The sequence below is a fragment of the Nannospalax galili genome, unplaced genomic scaffold, assembly GCF_000622305.1.
Source record: "Nannospalax galili isolate Female #2095 unplaced genomic scaffold, S.galili_v1.0 scaffold903, whole genome shotgun sequence".
Classification (NCBI taxonomy): Eukaryota; Metazoa; Chordata; class Mammalia; order Rodentia; family Spalacidae; genus Nannospalax; species Nannospalax galili.
In genome coordinates this window covers 1378028-1386483 of record NW_008349989.1, presented here as the reverse complement: position 1 = coordinate 1386483, position 8456 = coordinate 1378028, and the positions used below count along the sequence as shown (strand labels likewise).

The 8456-nt window shown below is 38.4% G+C and overlaps 1 non-coding gene across 1 annotated transcript; it reads right to left on the bottom strand.

Annotated features, from left to right (window-relative positions):
- Nucleotides 1–7036: 7036 nt before the first annotated feature.
- On the bottom strand, nt 7037–7159 carry LOC115072710. Its single transcript, XR_003851738.1, has one exon. It is a non-coding gene; the product is annotated as a small nucleolar RNA SNORA40 (small nucleolar RNA).
- Nucleotides 7160–8456: the final 1297 nt, after the last annotated feature.

Genomic DNA, 8456 nt, shown 5'->3' with positions numbered 1-8456 from the left:
TGGGTCTTCAATGATATTCCATTCATCTATGTATCTATTTTTGTGCCAGTATCATGCTGTTTTTATGACTACAGCTCTGTAGTATACTTTGAGATCTGGTATAGTAATCCCCCCAGCATTGATGTTTGTGCTTAGGGTTGCTTTGGCTATCCAGGGTATTTTGTGCTTCCATACAAATTTAAGGATTTTTTTTTCTAATTCTGTGAAGTATGTCATGGGGATTTTGATTGGCATTGCATTGAATCTATAAATGGCATTGCTTTTGGTAGAATGGTCATTTTCACAGTATTAATTCTTCTAATCCATGGGCATGGGCGGTCCTTCCATCTCCTGGTGTTTTCCTCAATCTCTCTATTTAACCAATTAAATTTTTTATTGTAGAGATCTTTGGTGTCTTTGGTCAGATTTATTCCAAGATATTTTTTTTTCTGAAACAATTGTGAATGGGAGCATTTCCCTATATTCTTTCTCCAATTGCTTGGTATATTGAAAGGCCACTAAATTTTGTAGAATGATTTTATAACCTGCCACTATACTGAAAGTGTTGATCAGTTCTAGAAGTTTTCTGGTGGAACTTTTGGGATCTCTTAGCTATAATATCATATCATGTACAAAAGGTAATATTTTGGCCTCTTCTTTTCCAATTAGTACACCTTTAATTTCCCTTCTCCTGTCTTATTGCTCTAGCAGGAGTTTCAAGCACTATGTTGAAAAGGAGTGAAGATAGTGAACATCCTTGTCTGGTTACTGATTTTAATGGTAATATTTCCGTTTTTTCTCCATTTGGAATGATGTTGACTGTAGGTTTGATGTATAAAGCTTTAATTGTGTTGAGGTTTGTTCCCTCCAGCCCTATTCCCTCTAGAACTTTGAACATAAATGCATGCTGAAGCAGGGCCTGCTGCAGAGAACTGACTGTGGACAGTTAGCCACGGAGGTAGGGGCTTCTGGGCACCATCTTGGGATGGAAGCCATGAGCCATCATGAACGTGCAGCAGGGAGTGGAGAGAAAGACAGCCCCAGCACCTCACCCGCATGTATGTGAGAGGAGGTATTTACCGACCTGGGGCAAGACTGTGGGCCCAAAATGCATGGAGGAAAGTTAACAGAGACTGTGGGGAGGCAAAGAAGTGATCTGGAATGGTAGGCCGAGCCATGCAGGGCTGGGTGCTAAGTGTTTGTTTCTTTGTAAGTTCTTCCATTTACCCTCTCCCTACCCAAGATATAAAATGAAAAATTCACAGAAAGATATATTATCTCATTTGTCTGATAGCACAAGAGACCCCTAGAAAACTCTGGTGACAATTGACTTGCGTATATTGAACCAGCCCTACATCTCTGTAATAAAGCCTACTTGACCATGGTAAAGTACCTTTTTGATGTGTCTCTGTATGCAGTTTGCAAGTGTTTTATTGAGAATTTTTGTATCTATGTTCATTAAGGATATGGGTCTATAGGTCTTTTTTGGCTGTGTCTTTACCTGATTTGGTTATTAGAATGATGCTGGCTTCATAGAAGGAATTTGGGAGTTCTCCCTCTGTTTCTATCGTTTTTGAATAATTCAAGTAGTATTGGTTGGAGGTCTTCTTTAAAGTCTGGTAGAATTCTGCTGTAAATCCATCTGGGCCTGGGCTTTTTATAGTTTGGAGGCTTCGTATCACTGTTTCGATTTCCTTATATGTTATAAGTCTGTTTAAACTGCTGATCGCTTCTTGGTTTAACTTTGGTGCCCCCCATGATTTAAGATATCCATCCCTATCTTTCAGATTTTCAAATTTAGTAGTGTATAGGTTTTTAAAATATTCCCTTATAATGGTCTGTGGTGATATTTCCCCTTTAATCTCTGATTTTGGTAATTTGGATTTGTTCTTTCTTTCTTTTAATTAACTGGGCTAAAGGTCTGTTTATCTTGTTTAGCTTTTCAAAGAACCAGCTCTTAGATTCATTAATTCTTTGCATTGTTTTTTTGTTTGTTTGTTTGTTTCTAGTTCATTAATTTCTGCTTTCACTTTTGTTATTTCTTCTCTTCTACTGGGTTTGGGTTTCATTCATTCTTGCCTTTCCAGCATCTTGAGTTGCAGTGTTAGGTCATTTATTTGGGCTCTTTCTAATTTTTTAGTATAGACAGTTAGAGCTATGAATTTCTCTCTTAAGACTGCTTTTAAAGTGTCCCAGAGGTTATGTTGTGTTGTAGTGTCCTTTTTGTTGAATTCAAGAATTCTTTTATTTCTTTCTTAATTTGTCCTTTGACCCACTCATTGTTTAGAGTGTGTTGTTTAATCACCATGAGTTTGTGTAGTGACTAGGGCTTTGTCCACTGTTAACTTTGAGCTTTACTGCATTGTGTTCTGATAGAATTCATGGAATTATTTCAATTTTTTTATATTTGTTGACCATGGGGTGCTGAGTAGAAAGTGTATTCTTTGGTGTTTGGGTGGAATATTCGAAAGATGTCTGTTAGGTCCATTTGATGTGTGGTATCATTTAATTCAGATGTCTCTCTGTTTATTTTTTGTCCAGTTGACCTGTCTAATACAGACAGTGGGGTATTGAAGTCCCCTATTATTACTGAGTTGGGGTTAATCTGTGTCTTAAAGTCCTGTAGTGTTGTTTTTATGAATTTGGGTCCCCTAGAGTTTGGAGTATATATGTTAAACATTGTAATATCCTCTTGGTTAATCGTTCCTTTGATCAGAATGAAGTGACCCTTCTTTAACTCTTCTGGTTAGTTTTACTTTGAAGTCTATTTTGTCACCTATTAAAATTGTAACCCTTGCTTGTTTCTTAGTGCCATTTGCTTGGAATATTCTTTTCCATCCTTTTACCTTAAAGTAGTGCCTGTTCTTGAAGGTGAGATAGGTTTCTTGCAGACAGGAAAGAGATGGATTTTGTTTCTTAATCCATTCACTTAGCCTGTGTCTTTTGACTGGGAAGTTCAGTCCATTGATATTTAAGGTTATTGTTGAAAGATGTGTATTGGCTACCATCATTTTGATTGTTGTTTGTGTTCTCTGTCTAATTTTGTGTTTCCTTGATTATACCTTTATTTATTTTCTTTTGTTGCCCCAAGGTATAGTTATTTCTCTCTCTACTCTCTGTATTGCTTCAAGTATTCTTTTATGGGCTGGTTTTGTAGACATGTATTCTTTCAGGCTATTCATGTCATGGAAGATTTTTCTTTCCTCCTCAACTATGATAGATATTTTTGCTGGGTAAAACATTCTGGGCTGGCATCTATTGTCATGTAGAACTGGAAATACCTTAGTCCAGTTTCTTCTGGCATTCATAGTTTACATTGATAAATCAGCTGTGATTCTGATGGGCCTTCCTTTGTATGTAACTTGTTTTTCTTTTGCTGCTTTCAGTATTGTCTCTTTGTTGTGTACATTTAATGTTTTTACTATGATATGTCATGAAGAGTTTCTTTTCAGATCCTGTCTATTTGGTGTTCTATGTGCTTCCTGTATTTGTGTGGAGATTTCTTTCCTTAATTTCGGGAAATTCTCCTCTACAATTCTGTTTAAGATCTGATCAATACCATTAATCTGAAATTCTTCTTCCTCTATTCCTATGATACATAGATTTGGTCTTTTCATAGTGTCCAACATCTCTTGCATATTCCATTGCTGTGTTTTTTTAATTTTTCATAATCTTTGCTTGAGTGGTCCAATTCTTCAACTTTATCCCCCAGTGTTGCTATTCTGTATTCCATTTCACTTGTTCTAGTGGTGAGGCTTTCCCTTGTTGTTTCAAGTTGGCTTATTGAGTTTTTCTCTTCCTTCTTCATTTCTGCCTGAGTTTCCTTCAATATTTCTATCTCTTTTGTGAATTCATTCAGAAGTTTATCCCTATCTTCTTTTAGTTCTTTGATTTGTCTGTTCATGAGTTCTTTAAAATTTTATTTCCTTGCTCATGTTTATGATTGTTCCCTTAAATTCAGTGTCCTGTGTTATCTTTAGGGGGTTCTCTTTATAGAACTCTTCCACAAGACTAGTGGAGTTTGGTAGGAACATAGTGTTTTGGCTTCCCATTTTATTAGTCTTTTGTTGTAATTTTGGCATGTGTGCTGGATACCTTTAGTGTCAACTTGATACACTTGGGCTGAGAGAGCCTCAATTGGGGAATTTCCTTCATTGGACTGGCCTGTGGCCATGTCCATGTGGCATCTTCTTGATTGTTGAGTGATGTGGGAGGGCCCAACCCACTGTGGGTGGTGCCCCCCCCAGGCAGGTGGGCCTGTGTTGCATAAGAAAGCAGGCTGAGCAGGGACTGGGAGAGCAACCCAGTAAGTAAGCAGGATTCCTCCATGGCCTGTGCTCCATCTCCTGCCTCCAGGTTCCTGCCCTGGGCTCCTGATGAACCATGACCCTGGAGATGTAAGCCAAATAAACCCTTTCCTCCCCAATTTGGTAGTGGTCAGAGTATTTTGTCAAAACAATGGAGAAACAAACTAGGACAGCATGTAAATTTCTTTTGTTGTTTATGATTCTGATATGAAAATTAAGTTGAAGTATGCTTCTGTTTGTATTATCGGGGTGCCTAGGTCCTTTCCTTATTTGTTATGCAAAGCTGTTTGGTACAGCTTTCAGGTTCTCTCAGGTTTTATTTTGGAGGGAACTGATGGCTTCACATTAGCTATTCAGGAGCACCCACAGAAGCCCAAGTCAGGTTCCACTCAGGTATATTCAGGCTTCTTTCTAAGGTTTGGATCCCTATCAGCAGAAACTCAGAGAAAGTTTGGGAAATTCCCTAAGGGAGATGGGGGGGGTGATTTGGGAACTCTCAGTTGGTCTGCTGTGATCTCAGCCCCTGTGCCAGAGGGAAGCCAGAACCTGGCACTCTCAGTTGGTCTGCTGAGATCACAGCCACTACACCAATGGAGGTCGGAGCCCACCCTCTCAGGCTGTCTGCTAGGATCTCAGCCTTAGCCTATGAAAGCCAGATCTGCCCTGGGACCTTGGGAGGGGCCTCACAAAATCCCAGGAAGGGAGATGGGTATAGCGCAATTACGGGAAGCTCACCACTACATGGAGGCAGGATCTGGGCCCTCTCAGGCAGCCCCCTGTATTCTCAGCCCCTAATCCAGAAAGAAGCCAGAGCCCAGCACTCTCTGGTAGTCTGCTGCTGCACTGATGGAGGTCAGATCCCACCCTCTCAAAGAATCAGTCATCTTAAAGATATGTCAATAAGAAATTTCCACATTGAAATGAAAACAAGAAAGAAAAAATTCACAACAAAATATCTTATACTATAGAATACAGTAAAAATATGTATCATGTGTATGATCACTATACCAGATAACTATATATAAAATGCAAAAACCTGAGATGAATTTTCCAAATTAAATGAAGACACCAAACCACAAATTAAAAAAGCACAAAAATAAAAAGCAAAGTAAATACCAAAATATATAGCTGCTTAGACATATCACATTCAAACTAGAAACAAATCTTAGAAGAATCTGGACAGACCAGGGAGAAGGCTTATCTACAGATGGCTGAGAGTACCTACAACACAGCTAATACAAGAACATAAAATGGCTGAGAGTGCCTACAACACAGCTCATACATGAGCAAGAATTATTAGGGTGAAATATTTTAAAAATAATTTTATTGAGCTTTTTTACATTTCATACAACCATTCTTATTCAAATTAAGACCCCCTCCTCCATCCATGCCTCCCATATCCTCCCACTGGGCCTCATATATTCTGGAGGGTGAAATAGTTTAAAGAGTAAAAGAAGAAAATTACTATCAGCCTGGTGTGGTGGCTTACACCTGTGTAATATGAGCATTCAGGAATCTTGGGAGGGAGGATTACTATGAGTTTGAGTCAAGCTTAGACTACTTAGTGAATTCCAGGCAAATCTGATCTGCAGTGTGAGATCCTGTCTCAAAAACAAAATATTTTTAATTTTTTAAGAGAAATTTTATTAATTCAAGAATTTCATACAATGAATTGATTACATTCAGACCTCCTTCCCCAACTCTGCTCTCACCCTACCATCCCAACCCCTTTCCCCTGACTTCACATCTTCTATTAGCAAATAAAAAATCCTATCCATCTTATATAACACTTCTGAGCTAGGTGCCCAGGAAATCATATTATTAGAGTGGCAGTGATCTATAATTCTTACACAGAAAAGTAAGGGCCTAATCCTTTGTATGTGGTTTTGGGTCAGGATACTCTCAGGTTTCTTAGAATGAGATTTTCAGTCTTAAAATTTCTGTTTCTCCTATACACTGCTTAGGAATGTCAGGTAGGAATTGATCTTCCTCAGTGGTTCATAGATGCTTGGTTTTCCTCATCAATGTTTATTATTCGCAGCCCTTACACGCACTTTGGCTGTTTCCTGTCCTTAGCACAATGACTCCACTGTAGATCAAGGCCTTCTCCCACAGGGTTTTATTGTGAGTAAAAGCAGAAGCTAGGCCCTCACAGCAGGCAGCAGTTAGCTCAGGCCTCTAATTCAAGATTCTCTTAGTAGCAGTTGGGAGGTTCCACAGTTTCACATGACAGCTTTATACCAGTGTCCTCTAGTTTATTTTCTGAAATCTGTAGACTTCTCGGATTCCTAATGCTTTGAGGACTGTAGCCATGTCTTGACAGCCACTGGGTGATGATGATAGTCAGCCAACATGGGTGCCACCAAGGTGCAGTGGGTAGGCAGGCTGGCTCAGCTCAGCTCTACCATGCTGGTTCGCATGGGTAGCCAGGCTGGTATGGCTCTGTGGGAGTGTGCTGCCCAGACCAACTCCATCCTGACAGTGTGAGTGGGCAGCCAGGCCGATGGCTCCACCACCTTCCCAGTAATTTTCCCTCTTATTTGCCAAGTCCTGAGTTCACAATTTTGAGGTCAATATAGAAGCACCTGTGGTCAGGTAAATATTCACTGTGTGTGACAAGGTTCCTCACAGAGTCCATTGCATGTGTACAGTCTCCTGGGATTTGGTGCATCTCAGAGGCCAGATGCCCAGGGCATGCCTCATTTCTATGCTATCTTTTCTCTCAATACCATTACTTTGAGCTGTCTTGACATATTCCTTTTTGTATGTATCTAAACTCATACTGAACAATAAGTTCTGTTTTGCAAAAGAGGGTTTCTTTTAGCACCTGTCTTTCATGCCTTTGTCCACCAGTTGAACAAACACAAAGTGTTATAAAGCAAATTTTTTTAAATAAAATAAAAACATACCAGCAGAGAAGAGAATGTTATATCCAGTATCCAGTAAAATTATTCTTCCAAGATTAAAGGAGAAATATTTCTTAAGGAAACAAAAGCAGGAGATTTACCTGATAGCTCTGTAAAATATATTTTAAAGTCAAATGGAAGATGATAAAAGTTATGTAAATCATCAATGAGAAACAGTGTTACACATGGAATAAATAAGTAGAACAAAGTAGGTTCATTCAAATGTTGTAAAAGAAATAATTTTAGTACAAATGATGTAAAAGAAACAATCCTTAGTACAGCAATATTTGTAAGATAAAAAGCATTGGATCATTTTAACAAAGCTATGAATTAATGAATTAATTAATGAAACCAATATCATAAGGAATGGAAGTAAAATTTGTAATATTCTGTAATAAACTTGTAGTATAGTGTTATGTGAAAGTACACAAGGAATAATTTTAAATATGTTTCAAACTCTACAGCTACTGCAAAACAATTTTAATGTATAATAACTATGCTGGAAAAGGAGAGAAAATTGAATCATATAAAATGATTAATTAAATTAGAGCAAAGAGTGTCCTGCTGACCCTGTAATTAAGGAATTTCTTTAGATACTGATAATTCACATATACTAATTGTTTTAGATAGTTTTTCTTTGTTTCTGTGATAAAATATCAAAATAAATTTGGGCAGGAAAGGGTTTATTTCATCTTACATCTTACAGACCATCATCAAGGGAAGTTCAGGCAGGAACTCAAGGCAGGTACCTGGAGGCAAGAACTGAGACAGAATCTACAGGGGAATGCTGCTGACCAGCTTTCTCCTTTTGGCTTGCTCAGCTACCATTTCTAAATATCTCAGGATCATCTGCCCAGAGATGGCACAGTGGGCTGGGCCCTTACATGACAATTAACTGTAAAAAAATGCCTCACATATATGGCCAAAGGTCAATCTGATGTAGGAAATTCTACAGTTGAGTTTCCTTCTTCCCAGGTGACTAGTTTGTGTCAAGTTGACAAAGTAGAAAAGGGTAATAATAGAGTAAGAAGGATCAATCAGGGTTGGGGAAGGGCAGAGCAGAGAGTATGGAGGGGGATAAACAACACTAAAAGCCTTTATTTAAAAAGGTCATGTGGAAACGTAGCACTATCAAAGTTTCTTAATACACATATACATTAAAATGAGATCAATGGTAGTTACTTTCTAACAAAGAGAGATTGCCACTACTAGACATCATAGGTGAGTAAAGTAAAAACCCAGTGCCACAGACGAACTCCTCCTT